The 24,797-nt window shown below is 35.9% G+C and overlaps 1 long non-coding RNA gene across 1 annotated transcript; it reads right to left on the minus strand.

The window, feature by feature from the left end:
• Positions 1 to 1,940: 1,940 nt before the first annotated feature.
• Positions 1,941 to 3,966, minus strand: LOC130232983 (uncharacterized). Its single transcript, XR_008838158.1, has 2 exons — positions 3,758 to 3,966; positions 1,941 to 2,340 (listed from the first exon to the last, which is right to left on the minus strand). It is a non-coding gene; the product is annotated as an uncharacterized LOC130232983 (long non-coding RNA).
• Between the last annotated feature and the right edge of the window lie 20,831 nt (positions 3,967 to 24,797).

Genomic DNA, 24,797 nt, shown 5'->3' on the forward strand with positions numbered 1-24,797 from the left:
ATAAATCAGCCTTAAGACTTTCTATATCAAGTCGAGACTTCTAATCTCCTTCATTTTATTTTATTTTAGCCATCCAAAACAGCTAGTTATGTAGCTTGATGTTTTAAATTGGTATTAAGCTGGTATTCATTTTAATGTTTTGACATACAGAGTTTGACCATTGAATTCCTTGTCATGCCAGAAGTGTGCAGAACACATCTTATTTTCATTGTGCAAGATAAAGTGGATTGTCAAACTTATAGAATGTCTAAAGCAATAAGCAGGTCTGCTATTGTTTGAATCATAAACCTCCTTCCTCACTAGTGAAATCCAGTCATGCCCCATCCAAAACAAAGAAAATTAAATGAAAAACAAAACGCAAGTGAGTCCCATTTGAGTGACAAATGTTCCGGCACCATCACACAGCCCCCAACTGCTCTATTCATTCCTTTTTGGATCCTTGACTTACAAAAAATGTGCTTCTTAGTCTCTGTTCTGCCTGTATGGGAATGGTAGTCATGCCTGTGTGCATTCGATAAGTCCATTTTCTACTACCAACTTTTCCGTCTGCCACAGCTGATTTCACAAATGATGGGCCAGCGGTGGCAAGACAGCAGGGGTAAATGGGAAAAGATGAGGCTTTCATGGAGTGCCTGGCACCCCTGCTTTCGCTCTTGCCTCATAAATAACATTGTCTGATTAAAATACTGTGAAAGGGAACGGAGTCATTTAAAGTTCAGAAATTCTTACCTCCAGCCACTGTGTGTACTAGTTTGAACAGTTTGGCGTTCAACACCACTTGGGACTAAACACATAAATTTACACTGTCCTTCTGGCGCACACACACACATAAACACACACATACATACACACAGTGTATAAATATTACAGCACAGATTTTATTTTATTTTTTATTTTTTTATTTGAGCCCTATATTATGATGAAATATATTCATAGGCTTAAATAAACAACCACTCACATTCTGATCATCACATGAAATCATTTTTTATTCTCAACCATTTTTATTCTCCAATAATGACCATGCTTGATAGAAATGTGTAAGTCTTTGTATATGTTATATGCCATTATTTGTGATTCCATCAGGAAGAAAAAAAAACATTTAGTTTTAGTACCAATTCCCACCATTAACAACTGGCTCATTACCTGCCTAATATTATGATATCAGCTGCTATCATGCCCAATACTTAAAACCAACTTCCCCCTTACTTACTATTAACAAAGACTATAGAATACATAACTCACTCATATAGTTTGGTATGGAGAAAAGTGTAAAGTCAATATGGTGAATTAAGCCACACCTACTAGTACAGGAACCAATCATCGATCACTATAGACCCTCAACCCTGTTCTAGGAGATCTACCTTTCTGCAGATTTCAATTGCAACCTATATCAAACACACCTGCCGGTAATTACCAAGTGCTGTTCAGGTCCTAATTAATTGGTTCAGGTGTGTTTAATCAAGGTTGGAGCTGAACTTTGCAGGAAGGTACACTGTAAAAAGTATGACCTAGATCTAACTTATAAAAAGTGAGGCAAGTGGCTGCATTGGACGTTTTAGATTGAATCAACTTCCAGCCTTTTTTAAGTATATTAAACACTAAAACTTTGCTTAAAACAAATGTAACAAAATTAGGTTGAGCCAACTAATATTTCTAAAATTACTCAAATCAGATAAACTTACTTTTTTTGTTAAACCTAACTTATTTATACATTGCTATATGTTGCCTGAACTTATTTTAATTAGGTATTAAGAACTTAATTATCTAAATAAAATTAACCATGCATATGTCATTTAAAATGAATTCAATTGACTTCTGGCTGTAACCTCAGAAAATAAATCTTCATTTTTATATTCTAAGCACACTATACAGTGATTAAGTAAAACAGATAAACAGACTTTATACGGTTAATAACAATTAAATAAGAATGGGAAGATGGATTAAAGACCATAGCATTTATTCAATGTCAACCAATGTCCCTAAAAGTGACTACAAAACAGGCCATTAATGTGGCTGCACATACACAATACATAAATAAAAACATTAATAATGCCAGATCCTATTGAGAAATCATCTAAGACAACTCAGTAAGGAGATCTGCATACTTTGATGAAGATTTAGGATGCATAAGGTCCAGTCCCACAAAGAGTCTCTGATATATCTCAAATAATGTATACAGTTTTGATGGAAGTCGAGGACATCGTTAAGTCCAAACAGGAGCCATCATGCACATGACAGGTTTGGTAAACCTCTGACAGTCCTATGATTATCCAAACTGTGTTGGGCTGATGTCAAATTTTTCCCGCGGGCAGCCGCATGCACCTCTGATTCCACACAACTCTATTGGTGGAGAGAAAAAGAGAAACAGGAATTCAGGTGTTTGATACTAAATAATATTAAATAGCTAAATGCTAAATAGAAAATATCTTACATAAACTACAAGTCAAGTTACAAAAGTGCAGTGAGAATGATCCATGGATGAAACACCTTAGTTTATCAGTTAAAATTTACCTTAGTTAAACTTCTGTATTAAAAAAAAGGCTATATAGGTTATTGTGTACTTACATTATTCCAGGTGTTTTTAAGAATCAAATTCTAAAGAAAACTGATTTTATTCAGTGTAACAGTGTATGGCATTTTGGTTGCCTGTCAAACAAGGAATTATTTAAATTTAGGTATTACATTTTCAGTTTATTTTTGCAACTTATAAAGCATAAAAATATGTATGTAACTTACATATTAAACAGTTTGAAAATGGCAAATATAAAATCTATGATTTAACTGTCATCTTCATTTTGCACCAAACTTTGCATAAGTCATAATACAAAATTAAATAAATACATTGCCATTTTACATATTACCTTAAGGTTAACATTACATTTTTGCTGAAGCTACTTTTAATTTACTTTTTCTCCAAATTTAATGTTACTGGCAAATGATAGTTCAGTGAATCAGTGTTTTCAGTTAGCTTTAGTGAAAGACTGACAGATAATAAGAAACTGCATTAGGATATTTTTTACTGTTTGTTCATTGCACATATACAAAAAATCTTCAGATATCAAATGCAATTCTATGGAGCCCACTATTGTTTGCAATTTTACCCGTGTTTTACTTACCTGCAAATAATTATAGCTGTAATCGTATCTAATGTTTTTCTTAACAAAATAAACTAAATCACTTTGGTATCTAAAGACCAAGAAAATGCATTTTAGAATGAGGTGCGTACATCTTAAATGGTTCTGTAAACATAAATGTAATTTAAGTTCAAATAAATTATAAATCTGTAATTTATTCACATTGCAGTATTAACAAAAAACTTATGGACTAAATCTCTTAAACACAAACCTTTAGCTACTTAATGTTACGCTAAACACAAACTACTGTTCCATACGTTTCTGCATTTAATATGCATCCTTAATGTGCTGATAATAACTTAGGTTAGCTAGCCAAGTTAGCGCTAGCAAACTGCACCCACCCCCCGACCGCCCACCAGAGACCTAGTTAATCCGTTCTGTAACGTTAGTTATACCTACTAAGTGTTTTAAAACTACTTTTCAAAAAATTTTCTCAGGACTATCACTTTTAATCGTTAGCATGAACTAGCGTTGGTTAGCGTTAGCCAACTTAGCTTTCCATGTGAGAGCAGTCTGTTACCTGACGTTACAGTACAATTTACAAGCTAAAACCTCACCTGCCTAGTGAAGTCGGCAGTTTAGCATGACTTTACAATTATCATTCGGCTACATTTGCAACTTACCGTGTTAATCAGATCCGCTGCTGCGAGCAGTAAATGTCGCCCCTTGTAGATGCTGCGTGTGTCTGGAAAGTGGCGGGCAGTGAAAATGGGGTCACGCAGAATTATTAAAATCGCGTTTGATGAACAGACCTGCACACATCGACAGCTGCTCTAATAAATTGTCTGTGTCAACTCACTTTTATAACATTTATTCTACACAATAACCACATACAAAAATATACTCAAATAAATTGCATTAGTTTTATTTAAAATATACTGTTATTTAAAAACTGATCTACTTTAAGTAAACAATAAGCAAATTGATATTTTTTGGTATAAAACAAATATAATTAACTAGATTGCAATTATTTAAAGTATATAAAACCAACTTTGTGAGTGTAGCACTTTTTACAGTGTAGATTTCCTGGAACAGAGTTGAGCAGCCCTGTTATAGACTGACGTGAAGCTCAGACCAAATGTGCCTTCTACAACAGTTTTTTTTTGTTGTCAATAAACACACTGAAATCTCAGTAAATACTTTTATCACAGACATATTAAATATATTCACAAAAAGCCTGAAATTTGTACTTTTAAATGAACCAAGTGCACTTGAAAACAAAAGTGTTTTGGTTTTGTTATCTGAAACGAACATTTGGTATAGTCAGTCCTGTCAAATGCACATCATATGACTGACAGCATCTACTCAAACGCCCACAAATTTGTAAACAGTGTCATTGTCATTCCTGGAGGAGATTGACCATCAAGACCAAGTTGTGGATTACTTCAGAAGACCAGTGCGATCTGACGATCATTATTCAGAAGATGATATTGTGTAGAACGGCTAAACATGAGGTTGGTGTCATGATCTTGTTTCTTTCGAGTACGCATGCGCATTAGCTTGGGCAACCTGAAAAAGTGCAGATATTGTTTGATCCGAACATTTAGAATCAAAACTCATGAGGCAGTTGTTGTTTAATTGTATTGGTGATTCTATATATTCAATGCAATTCTTAGCTTGGCAAACAAGAATTATATGTTTCCCCATTCAGACAGAATGCTCGAGCATACTGACTTGCCTTAAAGGAACTTTGCTATTAATAAACAGTAAAATAGTTGTCTAGTTAAAGGTTTGTTATTGGCGAGAATTGTACCTTCTCTCTTGCCCAAAGTAAACACAAAGGGTAACTGACACCTATTTTATTTCTGAGTTATTGTAATGCTATTTAAAAGGTATTTCATACTGATTATACAGCATATGCTTTAAAATTATGTTGAAGAATACTTTTTGAATTATTTGAACTTGCACACCAAGGGGATAATTTAGTCGCAATCATTCCTTTTTTTAATGAACAAATGAAAATATTCAAATTCAATAATGTGTCCATTTATAAAGGATGTTAAATTATGTTTTTTTTAAAAATAGAGGATAGAAATAGAAAGAGAAGTTGTAACATAATTGCCGGAAGGCTGCTCTATGTGAACGCAGAAGAAAAAATTCTGGAAAGAGCACATTCTAAATGTGAATGTGAGATGTCTACTCCAGCCAATCAGAACCTTCAGGCGCATTCATATCCACCTTGTTTATGAAAAGCCTGTGAATACCTTTCCAGACACTTTTAGCTTCTAGTTGTTAGTCAGATAATGTTTCTATGTGCATTATTAATGCCAACAGTGGAAAAAATTATCGATAAAATGCTTATGATAAACCACTGTGAGTTTACCTGCAAGGCCTGTGTTCAGCTGCATGATGCTCATGCATGTGAAGAAGTGCTCCGGTGAGTGCTAGCACTCAAACAAATGTACGTCTTGACATGCGAAAGTGTTGCTTCCTATGTTTACATTGAAGTTGTTCACAATATTATCCATCCACAGAATTTGTAATGCAGTCAAATGTGTAAAAATTTAGCTGCGGTTCGCACTTTTGCCTTTGGATGTCTCTGAGACAAAAGCAGCTGCATGAACGCTAAAGCTTTAAATAAAAGTAAAAGAATTTAACAAAAACCCGATAACTTCTTTGTTTACAAATACAAGCACAGCTGTTTGGAGGCCATTTCTGGTTAATGATGTCAGAATTTAGAGATATTTTGGAATGGATGTGTGAATGGTCCTATCTGGAAAATTTCTGCAACATTCTTGCCTGTGTGAACAGCGTTTTTTAAATATCACTGCCAAAGTCGTTCTGGAAATTTTCTGGGAATTTACTAACATCACTGTATGAAACTGGCTAATGACACTCAATTTATAGGAATTAATTATATTTATTGCCAAGTATTTATAGTGTTTTTTTTTTTCATATATGAAGCATGATCTGTATATGTTTACATATACTTTTTTTAACGCTAAGAGGCATCAGTGTAAAAAGGAAAACACACCTTACATGGACTTCATCTCTCTCAAGCTTACACTAAGCATAAATAACTCCAATATTATAAAACCGATAACCCTCAGCTGACTGATTCATCAGTTCTGCTTCCATTAAAAGGATTTGAAATCCCACTCTTTAATTTCCTCTCATCATGCAAACAAAATAGCAGTTTGAGGCTCATTACACTCTATCGTGATTCAATGATCCAAAATCAGCACGCACACACACATACACGCACAAACACAAATCTGAATTAGAGCCAAGAGCAATTTTGACATATGAACGGACAACTATTTCAAATCCACGCACACATACACACACGCTCCGCAGATTCAGATGTGTGTAGTCCTCCGAGGACTCTCCGATCAATTAGCAGTGAAAATAAATGCATCCAGTGTCTGGTATGGCTGTAGGGAGAATCACAGTTGGAGAAAAGGACATTATCCCCAAGTAAATCCAATACATTTCATCACGTCTTCATTTAATGGGCTGGAATCGTTCGGATAGAAGCTAATGGAATGGAAAGGAAGCGAATGAGGGGAGAGGCAACGAGGTGGGGGTGTAGAGGATGGTACTTTCCGGTAATGCTGGCACTCCTGGCTCCAAAGGTACAGCCTGCACTCTATATGGGGAAATATGAGAAGGTGTTATTGCTATGCTAGTGCTGACAAATGCTGTAAGTCAACTAAATGGTCAATTAAAGCAATGCCGTATATGCACACTCAGTTGATTTAAGCTGATTAAGGAACCACGTGGACATTTTATTATCAGGCCCACTCCATATGTCTCCTTTACATTCTGTATTCACTACAATACCCCTTTAAACAGCAGTGCTATAAATTGGATACTTTTACAACGTCCATGATAACTATAAAAAGGAAGGATACGTCAACAAAAATAAGAGGCTTTTGTTGGACTATGCTTCAAAGGCCTGCTAATTTATAGTCGCTGGCTAATTCTGGCTCGCTAGCACTCCTCTGGATGGTCAGTAAATCTATGCGGTGCCTATTCAGAAATAAATAAAGAAAGGGAAAAAATAAATGCTCTCATGCACACCGTTTAATTAAGGGCTTCTGGGAATTATAATCAACGCCATGAGATACTGCCTGGTGATGAAGCATAAATCCATAGAGCCGGCAGCCTACAGGCCCCAATCTAATGTGTTGGCAATATTGCTCATCCAGCAAACAACTGCAGTGTGTGGTTTGTGTTGTGTTGCCATGCATGTATATGTGTGGACTGCAGAGTAGATTTGTGTGTTTTGATAGCTGGTTACAATTATAAAAGATGCACTGCAACACATGCCAACACATACATTCACCTCCAGTTAGACTGATTATAATTATTTTATTCACTCAAAAAATGACTTTTGCTGCTTGTTTAAACTTTGTATTTAAAATGAGTTGAAACAACACCATTTTTAGTTTTTTTTGGGGACTGCATAATTATTTTATGTTCAATCCCCTTAAATTTAATAACATGAAGGAACTGTGTGGAACCTCGCATTATTTTATTTTATTTATTTTTTTGCAGTGTGGGCTTATTTATTTATTTATTTATTTATTATTATTATTATTGTTATTATTATTATATTTTTATTTTATTTGCAGAATGTCTTAACTCCATAGAATCTATTATTGATTAACAACAAATCTGATTGACATTTAATGAAACCAGTCACAATTGGTTTTGTTCATTGTCATGTTTAGGGGTTGAAATGTAACACTAACAGGTGCTTTAGAAACCATGCAGCGATGCACAGACCAATCAGAATATGAATTTTGTCCGACTTTAAGATCGTGCCGATACTGACGCCAAGTGCACATCAATAACTGTTTGGTTTAGCTCAGCTACTAAATATGACCTCCAAAGACTACGTCGAATAGTTCGGACTGCTGAGCGAATCACTGGTACAACCCTTCCTACTCCCCAAGAACTGTACTTATCCAGAGCGAGCAGAAAGGCTGCCAAAATCACTCTGGACCCCTCACACCCAGCACACTGCCTCTTTGAACTTTTACCTTCTGGTCGACGCTACAGAGCACTGCGCACCAGAACAGCCCGACACAGAAAGTTTCTTCCCTCAGGCAATCCATCTCATGAACACTTGATAATAATTGCGAAACCAACATCACTACTTGCTATACACTTTTATACACATATACACTTATTTAACAACACACTTTACATGCCAATTTGCACATAACAGCTGCACATATAACGTTGTATATAGTAATAAACATGTACATACACTTGTCAATCTGTATATTTGCACTCACTACTTCTATTTTTTATTTATTTATTTTTTTAATATATTTGTTATCTGTTTTTTGTCCTGTCTCTGTAATCCTGTTGCACTGTAGAAGCTCTGTCACGAAAACAAATTCCTCGTATGTGTGAACATACCTGGCAATAAAGCTCTTTCTTCATTGTCAGATGTGCCATCAAAGTACCATATATTGGTTCGAGGGCAGCCGGCAAAGTTTCTCCAGAGCTAATGCCGGAACTTCGATGATGACACTGCTATTTCCACATTGGCCGGATTCACTGCATGAAAACAACCGCGTGTTTCTGGCTTGACAACTTCAGTCTCACTAATTCTCAGACATGGACTTACAAAACAAACAATGTTGTTATGCCTTTTCAATCCCATACAGTAGATATCATGTTTAATCTTCTTTTATGTTAAATAATTTATTTATAAAGGTTAGATTGTGTGAATGGGTTTATTTTGGACCTGTTCCATAAAACCTTTAACTGTATTTAACTGCACACCCTATTTAGATTATTATTTTTAGCAAACAGCTTAAATATCAGCCTGACAGACTTTTAATGTAGTAATCATTGATGACGGTATCCTCCATAAATGTGTCTTAACAAATAAAGTTAAATTAAGGCTATATTTTATTAAATAACTTGCAGATTGTATCATGTCATTCAGTTTTTTGGAAAAATGTAAAAGAAACATGGATATATCTTGCACTTTGTGTGTTTTTTTTTTTTTTTTTTGTTTTTTACAGAATTTGGTTATAATACTTACTAATACATGTACAGACTATGTTCTCTGTTTCATTTGCATACATTGTAACTCATTTTAATGTTGTCATTGCAAACAAAAACAGAAATTATTGATCACATCATGTGATCTGCCATGACTGCAGCAAATACAAGAGGCCAAAAGTGTCCAATTTGATGTCTCCATTTTCAACTCCACCTAAACTTGTTGACTGCCGACTGAAGCTGTGGTTCAAGTCAATCAAGTCAAGTTATATTTACTATAAACAGTAAATTGAGCTTCATTTTCATTCCACTACATGTGTGGACATACATTAGAACGAAATGTGGTGTCTCACAGGACCACAATGCTAGATACACGCACACACACACACACACATATATATATATATATATATATATATATATATATATATATATATATATATATATATATATATATATATATACACACACACACACAGTTTAGGGCACAAGACGTAATGTCAAATCTTTCATTTATTCATAGAGCGACAGAATAAGAAGAGGAAGAAAAACAATATGCATTGCAGTGAGAACCAAGAATTGATCACATTTGGTGTGAATAGCTCCATAGGAATCTATTGCTTTGATTCAAGAGCTTCATTGTGCCATTCATTCAAGGGCCACTGATGTACACTGTAAACTACACATAGTTTTGAAAACTCTGTCCTTATGTGATCTAGATAGACAGATCACATTGGATCCCTGTTAATTAATAAAATAAAATAAAATGATAAAAATTATTAATAAAATGATTTGACAGGTGCTTACACAGTTTGTTCAGCATAATAAAAAAAAAATGTATAAAAAGTTTTTTAAAAAGTAACGATTTTTTTTCAAGAGTGAATAATATATTTGACTAAATATAGTACAATATAGTAGTTTGTCATGTAAAAATGACAGCACACAAAATGTATTGTGTTGTACAATAATGTGAGAAATATATTGAGCTTTTGTTAACCATTGACCTTATTTCAGCAATTTATCCAGCAGCTCTTTATCTGCTTGAGCCTTCAGGCTGGTTTTCAACATGATGTTTTTGTCTCCATTGCTATTGATATCTTATGATCCAGTGTCAAGTGACATCAACCACACTAGTGCCTTATGAAAGCAAGCACTGCTTCATCTCAAAGAGCAACGCTTTGACACAATCTGTTGTGACACAAATGTCACACCATGTACCATGAGGTAATGTTACACCACACTTTACAAGGAAGCATTTCTACCAACAATCCTCCTATAAAGCCTTTTTATAAATGAATATTACTGTACATTATGTAATTTTGGACAAACTTGATGATGATTCCTTTGTTAAGGCTGTGTATGTATGTGTGCTGTGTTCCTGACATTATGGAGACCAGATGTCCCCACAACTATAGCAATACCAGTAAATGTTTACTTTGTTTGTTGTCCCAGTGAGGAAAATGGCTCATAAAACACACATAATTCAGTATTTTGAAAATGTTTGTCACAGATTGTTTCCTGTGAGGGTTGGGTTTAGGGCTAGGGAGATAAAATATACCCTTTGAATAGTATATACATAATGCAATCTATGGGAAGCCCCAATAAAGACATCTGTGTGTGTTTGTGTGTGCGAGTGATTCCTAACAGCAACGTTAAGCAGCTCTGTCAAAGCACTAGAGTGAGTCATTCTGGATTTGCTGATGTTGCTGCTAGCGTCTATAAAAACAAGCTTTGCTCAACACAGACTTGAGTAAGCACTACATTACTTTGCCAGTAAAGCCTTCAGAATGGGGAGCAAGAGCCCAATTAGCAAATTGTAGTTGGTAAGCGTTTGCATACAGCCTTACATGTTCTCTAATAAACTGACTAGTAATATTTGTAGTGGAGGGAAGCTAACACATCAGCAAGAAGCCGGAATGGACTATTTAAACTGGAGACTGAAACCATTAGGCTGCATTATTTACCTCTGTCTGGCTGTATGGCTGCCAGATCATCACTATAGAGGGGAATGCTTGATTATCTATTAATTACTTTGTGTATTATGCATTATGTTAGGGTAATAGACCAACATAACATAGCAAATGCGATCCATTATTTTGTTCCATATTCATTAAAAAAGAAAATATCAACCATCTCTTTATGTAAAAAAAAATAAATAAAAATACAGCATTCCACATTACATTATACTAATGCACAGAGTAAAAGCTGCTTGAGCTGATTGGGGTGGATGGATGGATGGATGGATGGACGGACGGACGGACGGACGGACGGACGGACGGACGGACGGACGGACGGACGGACGGACGGACGGACGGACGGACGGACGGACGGACGGACAGACAGACAGATAGATAGATAGATAGATAGATAGATAGATAGATAGATAGATAGATAGATAGATAGATAGATAGATGAGTTCATTCCTTTTAACAAAATCACATTCACCCAAAGATAGGGTCACACTTTATCTTGATGGTCTGTTAGGTGAAGGGGTTAATACGTCCCCCTAACTTTTAGAGACAGACAATTTAGAAACAGGTGATTAATAATAAAATGAACGTAAAATATTGGATCTCATTCAGCTGTCCTTCCCCACTTTTAAAATGTCCGCTACGCCCCTGGTTTTACATCTGATTGCTTCAAGACCTTATGATATCCTCCACACTATGCACTTGAACATATATATGTTATGATCACCGCTTCCATTGAATTTTGAGTCTTTTAATCAACCTACCTGTGGTGTTCCCAGTCAAAAGTGAACATCATAGGAAATGAATGGGTATCCAGACTATATTCATCTATCAAAGAGAAAAAGTCCCTGTGCACACCACCCAAACTCACTCACTCTCTTTTCTGTGCTTATGTGCTGATCCTCCAGCCTGATCTCCTGAGGAAACTTAACTATTTTACATTTAGTCAGTTTAGTTGCTAATTTGAATGAGTTAAAAGGAGGTGTGGCACTCAACCCCTCCCCTAAACCCAACTGTTATTGGGCATGAGCAAATCGTATTAAATTGCATGAATGAGATTGTACAAATTCATACAGATTAGCCATTAAATCAATAAGCTATGAATTGCCATGCGATAGTGTTGGATCATTCAACGTGAATCAACTTCCTCATGAAACAATGTATCATATCTTCACACAGACTAGACAAGTGTCTGTTATGTGAAACACATATGTGTGTGTTTGTTCCTTTTCTTTCTTTCTTTCTTTCCTTGCAAAGGGTACCTAGCACAACAAAATGTTACCAAAAGGCGGAGCTAGACACGCAGCTGAACACTATTGGTTTACAGAGATACATAACTCACTCTTGCAACAAGCCAGAATGAAAACAAAGGAACCATCATGTTTTAAATACACAGTCAAGACACTATATCATAATAGTAAAATATACAAACAATAATGAGCCATGGTCGACCCGAGCTCAAACAAACCTTGTCGTCATCGTATTTATGTGTATAAAGCATCTGTTTTGTGAGAAGTGCTTCTCATATGATATGTGAATGACCTGTACAGCTTTACTTTAAGCGAGATTTCCTCAAGCGAGAATGACGTTGATTGAAACTTTCGGTCGTACACCACGCCCACCAAAAGGGTACCCTTGGTACCCTTTAAGCAGTGGAAACGCAAGATTGATAAAGGTTACCTATACCAACCCGTACTGTACTGTACCACTCAGTGGAAACGGGCCATATAATTAGTGCTAGTTCTGTGTCCAAATCCATAGGCTATACCCTCAGTCACTATTCCCTACATTAGTACACTAATATAGTCCAACTGAAGGACTGAACGAAAATTCAAGCAATTAGTATACAGGAAAGAATACAGTTTCGTTTGTGCTTTGCTTGTTGATAAATCATTCAGATGGATTCAAATTTCAATTTCTTTGGTCAGACCCTATTATAGTTATTTTAGTGAGCTGTCTATTTATAATAAAACAAATATTTTGATTTCTGTCATCTACTGTTCATTTTGTATTACATTTTCAGTGTATTGTATTTTCACTGCAGTTACTGTATGTCTGATTCTATAAATTCATGTTGAACACTACTTTAAGATATTGTTCACAGCTAAAGAATGTTGAATACAAATTTGGTGGTGAAATTTTTTATTTATTTTGTGTGTTTGCGTGTGTGTGTGTGTGTGTGTGTGTCTGCACTAATATAAGAGTAGTTAAAACAGATCGGTCAATTTTCATCTGGAACACTAAAGTAAGGGGTGGGATGTGAACACAACGGGAGGGTAAAAAGAGAAATTATAAAAAAAAAACACAAAAAAAAATCTAAATTACATCATATTTCACTTAAAGTGATGACTTGATTGTACTTAAAAAAAGTGAGTAGACCTCTCAAAATGAAATTAAATTAAGTAAACATCAACCTCAATGTAAATCAACTAAAGTAAAAATTATCGTGTCACTTTTAAGGCAACAGTTTGACTTTAATAACATGATGAATTGATTCTTAAAGTGTTCACATAAGTTTTCCCTTTCTCACTTGGATGCAAAACAGGCTTTAGTGAGATTCTTAATATATACGATTGCCTATGAGAATAACCTGAAACTACATCAATGATTTTGTAAAATCTTTCAGTTTAGCTAATATAATTAAAGCCGAGCCAAGTTTGAGTTTGAATTAATGAATGTAATGTCAATCTCAAAAGTGATGTCACTACTTTCATCTCCCTTTTCCCTTGTTTTCCTTTTTGGCTACATTTTCTAAAACCCAGTTTTAGCAAGGAGAATTTGATCATCACTTTGGCAGGCTTTCAACATGGTAATTCCCGTGAACTGCATTTTGCAACAGAAATGACATCTACACTGCAATGCCATGGTCAACAGAATCTACGTAGCACTAGTTTGCCTGGGGTGAGAAACTGCTTAGAAGCTTGGCTGATTCATACCAATTATGCTTCAAAGCCATGCTGATTTCCTGCCTTTTCTTTGTTGGATGCTGCCTGTGTTTCTCAGGCTAGAGCAGACTGGATCTTTCCCGTTGAGTCTCTGTTGGACATCAAATCCAGGAATATAGCAGAGTGCCTTAAACTTACAGCCAAGCATTTCAAAATACGGAAATCAAAATCCGAACTGCCCCTCATGCTGGCTATAAAGAGAGCTTGGCCAGAATGGTGTGATTTGGAACAGTGGAAGCCAACAAGCCCTTTAGATTTTACAGTGCAGTCCATGATAGATGTCTTTACAAGTGACCATTTTTGTCGGCTACTTTAAATCTATTATCAGACAAGACACTCTGAAGAAGGTAATTTAAATGTAATGTTTAAGTCAGAATTATTGGCCCTCTTGTAAATATGATTTTTTTTTCTTTTTCAAATATTTCCTAAATGATGTTTAACAGAGCAAGGATTTTTTTCCTCTATATTTCCTATTCTATTTTTTCTCCTGTAGAAAGTCTTATTTGTTTGATTTTGTCTAAAATAAAAACAGTTCTTAAATGTTAAATCATTTTAAGGTCTAAATTATTAGCAGTCTGAATCAATATATCCCTTTTTTTTTTTCTTCAATTGTCTACAGAACAAACCACAGTTATACAATGACTTGCCTAATTACACTAACTTGCCAAATTAGGCAAATTAGCCTAGTTACACTTTAAGCTGAATACTAATATCTTGAAAAAAATCTAATAAAATATAATCTTAGCAAAGATAAAATAAATCTGTTACTAGAAATCTCATGCAAATGGGTACAGCAAGAGCGACCAACCATAAATGATTGTGTATATTCAACTATTGAGATCTATACATTGGAAAAAAATCACTTCTGTAGGTAATTTAAAGGAGGAAATATTCCTGGGAAAATGGAAGAAATGGGTTGAATATAGCAACAAAATCAGGTCCTCTAACTGAAATATAAGCAAATAGAAGATGCTTAACTAAATATATGCTAATGTGTGTATACACATTCAGATGCAAAATCCTTTAAGCGCCATCTGAAATTTCCATTGAAAATGAAAATTTTTCTCAGCCTACTTTGTTTATGTTGTGTTATTACACTTTAAAGACCATAAAAATGACTTATCCTTATATCATAAAAGTGAAATTACTGAACCTACATACAGGAGCATGATAAAAATTTCTATTTTAGAAGAAAATTCCAGATGGCATTTAGAGGTTTTTGCATCTAAACTCTTCATACATTCATTTGAGATTATTTTGGAAAGAATTGTATTATGACATGCATTCTCATCCTTTATGTAAATAGTCCTTAAATTGTTATTATGTTCTTTTTAATGCTATTTTTCTTTCTATAATTTAACACATTTTGAGTACTAGGCATAGTTAGTACACCTGACAATAATGTGCGTAAACTGTGTCACTTAAGGTCACATACTGAAGTTCAAATGTACCTTGAAATGTTGTTACATTATTTGAAGAACATTGTGTTCTCAGCAGGACTGCAGAAAATGGAGAACATTCAGATCTTTTGTTCTGGGCCCTGGTTTGGTCAAATTTGTTTAACAGAAGTTCATCTGCACTTCTAAAACATTACTCAAATTAAGTTTAGCCACAGAGTTTATTAAATTAAATGAGATCTGTGTTTTTGAGTTGATCATTGTCAGTAGTGTAAAGTAACAATTTACAAATACTCAAATTACTGTAATTGAGGTTTTTTTTTTTTTAGGAATTTCAATAATTTACTAAGTAGTTTTAAAAATGTGTACTTTTACTTTCCCTTGAGTATGTTTTTTAGTGCCGTATTGGTACTTTTACTCCACTACTATCCTTCAACCTGCAGTCACTACATTATTTCTTGTCTGTGAGGATTGGCTAAGTAAAAAATCTGACTTGGGATTCCTGTCCAATCAAAATGCATATAGAAAGTAAATCACATTATACTAAACAACCTCAAGACATGAGTGCTTTATAAATGCAGCAAACTATTTAGGAGCATTAAAAGTGTCCATGAAGATGTCCAAAATTTTGCACTAAATGCACTACAGTATGTTACGTGTACACACACATACATGCACAAATTGCATATAAACATACTAGCTTTTCACAGCGTAATAATCAATACACACTACTGTTAAATAATTTTAAAAGGACTATATTTTACTCTTACTTTCAGTAATTTTACAACAGATGCTATTACTCTACTTGCACTACATGTTTAGGCAAGATATGGTAATTTTACTTGAGTAAAATTTTTTAGTACACTTTCCAACACGGATGATTGTTTATTTGAGTAAAATCCTAAATTTATTGTTCATCTTTAAAAGTGGCAGTGTTTGTTTAGAAGACTTAAACTACTTGATTCAAGCAGATTCATTTTGCAATGTCTTCATGAAGTGTAGTAGGGTTGTTGTGCCCTAGGCTAGAGCTTGGAAATTGGGCCCACGTGAGCAAAAACAGTGAAGAGAATGCTCAAAAAGACAGTTTCAATATGTAAGTGTATACATACATATTCATTTAAACGATTCAACATAGGATACATGTATATAAACAAGTCATATTATTAATCTCCCTGGATATAGCAACCACTGTAGGGGCACATTAAACCTAAAATAAAAATTAAATAAATAAATAGGATTTTTGACTCTATATTGAAAATAATTATTGTATGTTAAATTAAAACAAAATGGTGGAGATTTAAAATATTTCTTAACTTTAACTTTTTGTCATATTTGCATTGTTTTATTAAATTAATTATTATTTAAAGTTTAACATTGTTATTAATGATGGTTTTGAATAATATTTTAGGGGAGCAACCATCAGATTCCTCAGCTCCCTGCACTTGCTGCCTGCAGCTCAAATCACCAAATATGGGAAAGACACTCCGTTTTTGTAAACAATCTGTTGATTTGAGTTTAACATCACCTGAAAAAAACTCTTAAAGCTTATTTGCTCATACTGCAAGTATATTTGCTTATTTTAAAGCGTATACTCTTAAAGATTTTGTAGGTTTTCTCCACTATTGACTTTTGCCAGTTAGTTTGAAATGCGTTTGGATACCCATCTTTTGCAGGTTCACGACTTGATGTATCCTTAATAAAAGAGATGGCACAGGAACACAATCAAGGAATTAAATTGTTACTTGGCACGATGTGAACACTGAATTGAAGTAATACTTCAGAAACAAAGAACTCTATATAGAAATCTTATGTAATCCAAAATATGCAAATTACAAGTAAAACATACAAGTTCATGTTTGGAATTCACATGTGTTGCAATGGTATATTTTTGACAATAGGCACATGTTGTATGAGTCAAAGATATTGCCGACAGCTAGCTCTCTGCAACTCTCACGTGGTAGCCCACTGAAGCTAAACAGGACTGTGCCTGGTCAGTACATGGGAAAGCTAGCTTGCTTCCGGAAGTGGTGTTAGTGAGACCAGCAGGGAGCGATCAACCTGTGGTCTGTGTAGGTCCTAATATACTGCTCAGTGTTTCAGATGAGACGCTAACTCCCTGTGGTCGTTATAATCCCAGGCACCCCCGGCATCCTGGCCGAATTTGCCCACTGACCTCTGTCCATCATGGCCTACCAACCATCCCCATATCATAATTGGCTCCTCTCCACCAATCAGTTGGTGTGTTGTGTGTGGTCTGGTGCAATATGACTGTCATCGTATCATCCAAGTGGATGCTGCACACTGGTGCTGGATGAGGAGATTTCCCCCAAAATGGTTAAAGCGCTTTGAGTGTCCAGAAAAGTGTTATATAAACATAATGAATTATTAATTATTATTACTATTATTATTGATTTTGATGTCAATTGAAGTGACATCAAATTTCATCAACAATAGTTTCCACCACACACCTCCTCCAAATAGAATCTTTCATGATTCCCCCTTACACAACTCATGATCCATGTGTACTTTCATGTTTCATGAGAGGCTTTAACTTGTGTATCTATACATGTGCTTTCTTTCCCAACTGAGTCCAAGTTAAAGATGTGAGAGCCCAGTGGTTTTTATATGCACAAGAGGGGGGAAATTATTTGTCAAAGTGAATGTCATCTAATTTAGCCTCGCCTATACTGGTGTGCTGATAAGATCTGGCCGACTGGATTGAGCTCGGGTTTGCAGTCCAAATATATTGTTCAACGGTAGCCTTTTTAAGATCTCAATCTAGCAAGAGCCCTGCCCCCCTCCCAACCTCCATCCCCGCATTTTATTACATGCAGGCCGTTTGACTAATGCACTTCAGCCCTGGCGAGCAGCCACATGCCAATTTATAACACGATGGCTCAACCTCCTCCATGCATACCAAGCAATGTCGATTAGTTCTATTGGCATATAAGCCTGGTCCCCTCCCATTTCCCCTTCTGTTTCTCACCAATGAGTGAAGTAAATATAGCTTAAAGCACCACACTGAAGGTGGAGGGTATGACTCTTGCATATGTAAGCATCAAATAAAATAAATATTATGTAGCATATAAAGGAATCTGGGGGGAGGGGGGTATGTAAGGACAGCACAGAGTGTGTGCGTTCAAGCTTGAGAAGAAGCACTTATTAAAGTGTTTAGCTTGAAGCTAAAGAAGGGCGATGTTGAACACTGGGTCACCTGGTGATAAAACTGAATCCATCAATACAATGACTTGAGGGTGTGAAGGGTTTTGAGTGAGTGCCACCCACAGATTACATGCACACATGTGCAACATTGTGAGAAGAGCATGACATTAACGATTTTCAGAAGAGACGTAATTATCCTGTTTTTGCATAACGAGCTCAACTTTTCACTTTTGTTTATAAAAAGAAAACCCAGTGAGAAAGAGCAGCAAAGACAGGAGGAAAGGAAGCTAGCGTGAAAAACATTTTCTCCAGTTGTGGAAATGTCACCAGTAAGCGTTACTGCATTTTTATGGTAATGTGATTTAATGAAAGCCCATCACCTATTTTTACATTGTCTATTTCTGCCGGCGTGAAAATGTCAGCATTTTTTCCCAGCCACGACGCGCCATGGCTTGGCTCCCGATCAGCTTCTGCACTAGAACAGATGCATTTAAATATCAGTCTATTAGTTAAATGGATCGTCCTCACATGCAGCTGTCAGTTGTGTGAGGCATCTGGGCCAGGCTCTTAATAGCGTGCCAAACTTTCCTCTCTCTCCCTCTTTCTCCATCTATCTATTTCTCATATAGTGGAGAAAAAAAAAACATTGTGTTCTTCCGTGCTTGAATGAAATCATAAAACAGTCCATGACTAGAATATCACTGCTCTTCTGAAAATGTAACTTGTCTAACACAAACATGTTGATTTGTGTCATGGTGTGTTGTTAACTTCTGAAATGAGAAAGTAGTTTTTTGTTTTTTTTCTTGGTCTTATACATTCTTAGAAATTAGTTTCAGATCAGTTTGAGTTTTTATGATAATACGCAGTAGATGTTCTTTATAAACCAGCTGAAGTCTCATCATTGCTGCCTCCCCTTCCCAACAGTTCTTCTACAGTATCCAGCGGAGTACATCAGTCCACTAGTCATTGGAATCTGCCAGATTCCTTTATTTCTCCACCTTGGTCAGTTGTTGGCCTGCCTCTACCACAGCTCCCCAGTCCTCTGGCTGCAACTTGTTCCTCAGGTTTCATCATGCTCTTCCCATTATCTGGCTCCACTCTGGTCTTCAGTCACATTTGATTTACACTGGCCTGCTAATCCATCATCTCCACGTCATTCCCATCAGCATGTGACTCTGTCTCCGCACTTCTGGTCACTTGTGTCACACTACTGTAGATCTCTCTCTGTGGCTCTGCCTGGATCTCCACTTCTATTATCTTCATGTCTTTATTACATTAACATTTCAATCATCTACATATTTGGTTTTCATACCAAAACCTTCACTTATGTTGTCTCGTATATTTTTCAGCACCTTGTTCTTTTACTGAGAGCCCACCCTCATTGTTTTTATTTTATTTTATATTTTTGAAGCTAGTACTAATGTCATGGCAGCATGATGGTGCAGTGAGTAGCGCAGTGGCCTCACAGCAAGAAGGTTGCTGGTTTGAGCCCCGGCTGGGTTAGTTTGCAATACTGTGTAGATTTTGCATGTCCTCCCCGTGTTCCTAAGGAGAAACTCAACAAATAGTGTTTTAAAAGGCACTGATTGGCCCGCCTACCCACCCACCCACTTCCCTAAACCCAATCACAGTGTTTTAAAAAGCAATCCAGAAAAAGAAAAGCCCCCTGATTTTTACCACATTTTTTAGATTTTACCACATTCTCACCCTGTTATTTACTTGTTTATTTTATTACTATTACTAATTAACTATTCTTCACTGGACTCAAACCCCATCATCACGGTGAACTCCGCTCTGCGTCTGAAGTCCGCCAACGTATACAGCTAGCCACTGGACAAACACGGAGGTAAGCTGTCAGCTGGTAAGCGAGAAAAGCAATGGCGTCATACTGCCCCATAGCGTTCGTTTTAAAAATGAAATGCAGCGATATGTACCTCTGGCTACATAATTCACAATTTCCAGAAATGTTTATAGGGCTATGTTTTCAGAATGAGCCTATGTTGAAAAACAAACATTATGGAAGTCAATTGTTACTGGTTTTCAGCTTTCTTCAAAATATATTAGTTTGTGTTCAACAGAAGAAATAATGAAACAGGTTTGGAACAAGTAAAGGGTGAGTAAATGGTGACAGAGTTATCAAGAATTATTCCTCTAAAAGTAATTCTCAATCTATCTGTTGATTAAAAAAAAAAAAAACGTCTTTCCCTCTTTATCATATTTAAGATTGATGCAGTTTGTAATGTGACATGCAAACATGATCAACATATTAATTGCATAGTAATTATACACACACTGTAAGTGAGAATATGTGGTTGCTAGTACATCCCTGTATGGAGTTATACTATATTATACTTTATGGAGTAAAAATAAATAAATAAAAAGCTTTAAAACTCTTTGCAGAAATAATTGATTATATTCTCAATTAGTATTTAATTAATTTCCTAGGCTTTTTTCTAATAAATTAGGGAAAATTATTGTTCCAAAATAGACCATTATTGTGGTTCATTCCATATTCAACAAAAGCATATATTTGTAGAGATGGAAAAAAAAAATATTATGCATAAACGTACTAGAGTGGGCAATCCTGTCTCCCTTGTCTTTTGGAGAGCTAACGCAACAGCTCTTAACTCGCAAAAAGCCCACTGACGGCCGCACATCGTTCTCCAGCCAACTTAGCTCTGCCAGAGTTGATAGCGGCAGTAATGGTGGAGAATGCGACCCCTGCGGTCAACAAGCTTAATCCTTGGGAGAAGAATAGGCATAATTAACGCAGCTGCTTCCTGCGTAGTAGACAAGAGTGCCATAGTGGCCACCTACTCTCCAAGCAGAGAGAGACAGCTAGAAGGGCTAGCTGGACGAAGACAAGTAGAAAAGGTCAGAAGTATAAATATAGCCAGAAAGGTGGAGGGTGGTTTTGGTGGGGGTTAGTTGTCAGTCTGAGTTTGAAAAGAAGCCTCGCTAACATTTTGCATTAAAGGGATATCTCCCCCAAAATTGAATAGGCTTTCACCATTTACTCACCCTTTGAGTACATACCAGTTTAAGTTTCTTTGTTCTGAGGAATCTTGGAAAACTCTAACCGTTAACTTCCATAGTATTTGTTTTTCCTTATATTTCAAATTGTGTTGCAGTGTTACTGAAATATATCTGCCAATGCTGTCAGTTCTCCTTCAGCAATGTCTTGTCAGTCAAAGCTGTGGACTTGATGTAATTGGTCATGTCTTGTCAGAGTGGCAGATATGGCTGAATGGATGCCAGACAACAAATATCAAATAAAAGAGTGCAGTTCTGTCCTATGCGGAGTGATAAGGTGATGTCAATATCACTGGCTGGATCAATGTGGAGTTTCTGGATAACTTTTGGACAGGTATTTGTTAAAGTCAGGTGAATACAAACTTAAAAATCACACTGTGTACAATGAAAAGTCAATAATACAAACATACAAACATACATACTTACATTAAAGTTTAGCAAGTAAATAAATGCATAAATACATACAGTTGAAGTCAGAATTATTAGACCCCCTTTGAATTTTATTATTTTTTTAATATTTCTCAAATTATGTTTAACAGAGCAAGGGAATTTTCACAGTATGTCTAATAATATATTTTTTCTTCTGGAGAAAGTCATATTTGTTTTATTTCGACAAGAATAAAAGCAGTTTTAATTTTTTTTAAAAAAACATTTTCAATGTCAAAATTATTAGCCTCTTTAAGCTATATATTTTTAAATAATCTATAGAACAAACCATCATTATACAATAACTTACTTAATTGCCCTAACCTGCCTAGTTAACATAATTAACCTAGTTAAGCCTTTAAATGTCACTTTAAGCTGTGTAGAAGTGTGTTCAAATATCTAGTCAAATATTATTTACTGTCATCAAAGATAAAATAAATCAGTTATTAGACATGAGTTATTAAAACTATTATGTTTAGAAATGTGTTGAAAAAATCTTATCTCCGTTAAACAGAAATTGGGAAAACAATAAACGGGGCATTTTCCAGAGATGGGTTTCGGCTGGAAGGGCATCCGCTGTGTAAAACTAGATATGTGCTAGATAAGTTGGCGGTTTATTCCGCTGTGGTGACCCCAGATTAATAAAGGGACTAAGCTGAAAAGAAAATGAACGAATGAATAAACGGGGCTAATAATTCAGGAGGGCTAATAATTCTGACTTCAACTGCACATATATACCTATATACAATATACCTATATGAAAATGCACAGTACATACAGACACAAACATACATACATACACTCACCTGCCTCTTTATCAAGTACACTTTACTAGTACCGGGTTGGACCCCCTTTTGCCTTCAGAACTGCCCTAATCCTTCATGGCATAGATTCAACAAGGTACTGGACATATTCCTCAGAGATTTTGGTCCATATTGACATGATAGCATCACACAGTTGCTGCAGTTTTGTCGGCTGCACATCCATGATGCAAATCTGTGCCACCACACCCTAAGGGTGATCTATTGGATTGAGCTCTGGTGACTGTGGAGGCCATCTGAGTACAGTGAACTCATTTTCATGTTCAAGAATCCAAATTGAAATGATTCGCGCTTTATGACATCGTGTGGTATCCTGCTGGAAGTAGCCATCAGAAGATGGGTACAGTGTGGTCTAAAAGGGATGGGTATGGTCAGCAATAATACTCAGGTAGGCTGTGGCGTTGTCACGGTGCTCAATTGGTACTAATGGGCCCAAAGTATGCCAAGAAAATATCCCCCACACCATCACCACCAGCCTGAACAATTGGTACAAGGCAGGATGGATACATGCTTTCATGATGTCGACACCAAATTCTGACCCTACCAACCGAATGTTGCAGCAGAAATCGAGACTCATCAGACAATGGGACATTTTTCCAATCTTCTGATGTCCAATTTTGGTGAGCCTGTGCAAATTGTAGCATCAGTTTCCTGTTCTTAGCTGACATGAGTGGCACCCGGTGTGGTACACGTGTGGTACACAACCGGTGTGTAGCCCATCTGCCTTAAGGTTGGACGTGTGTCCAGAGTTACTGTTGCCTTTCTATCAGCTCGAACCAGTCTGGAGTTCTCCTCTGACCTCTGGCTTTATGACATGAAGACATCTGCGCCCAAGAGATGGTTGTGCGTGAAAATTCTCAGTAGATCAGCAATTTCTGAAATACTCAGACCAGCCTGTCTGGCACCAACAACCATGCCATGTTCAAAGTCACTTAAATTATCTTTCGTCCCTGGGTTTGAACTGCAGCAGATCATCTTGACCATGTCTCTCAAGTTGCTGCCATGTGATTGGCTGATTCGAAATTTACAATAATAAGCAGTTGGACAGGTGCATCTAAAAAGTAGTCAGTGAGTGTACATACATACAAACATACATACATAAAAAATATGTCTGATTTTATCCATCATGAGATTTTCTACAACACTATTAAACAGCACATCAGTTCCCTCCACAATAATTATCAAAAATGTAGAAAAATATTTCTGAAAGATAATGTGACACTGCAGTCACAGTAATTTTCGCTACTAGAGACCACTTATTCAGAACAAACAAAGATGTAGTTTTAATGATGCTGTGACTGAATGTGGTATCAAGGGGGTTGCCATAGTTATTACATTAAAATGTTAAATATATCAAATATTTTATCAATCGAGCATAGGATGGAAAGTGAGAAGTCAAAGAGTATGATTAATATAAATATATTATATTGCATTTTAAATAGGTTTTGTTTGTTTGTTTGATTTGTTTTATGGGCTAAATATAAAGACCATGGCAGCAAAGAATGACCTCAGTCAGAAAAACATCAGTGTTTCTAAGACTCCCAAGCTTAAGAGCTCTGTTTACTTAATCCAAAATAATTTTCTCTATAGAGATCTCTCTTTTTTTTCTCTTCATATTAGTGATTTGCTTTCCATGTCAAGGCCAGTTAAAAAGAAAGGGGCAGTCGCATAAAAAAGTCTAATCATATGTCAGCTTATTGCCCATGAATGTAAATAATCAAATCAGATGAACGTTTAACAGTCCATGCACTCCTTGATTTCACTGCCACAACATGTCAGAGATGTTTTTTGCCTTCATGATGATTTCACATCCACGGACCCATCTGTAACCAACGCATGAAGAAGAAATAACATTTCAGAATAATGAGGATTTAATAAAGTTCCCTCAAATTGAACTCCAGCAAAAATGTGAGAAAATTACGATCTGATAATTTATTATTGA

This window comes from Danio aesculapii, chromosome 7 (genome assembly GCF_903798145.1).
Source record: "Danio aesculapii chromosome 7, fDanAes4.1, whole genome shotgun sequence".
NCBI lineage: Eukaryota > Metazoa > Chordata > Actinopteri > Cypriniformes > Danionidae > Danio > Danio aesculapii.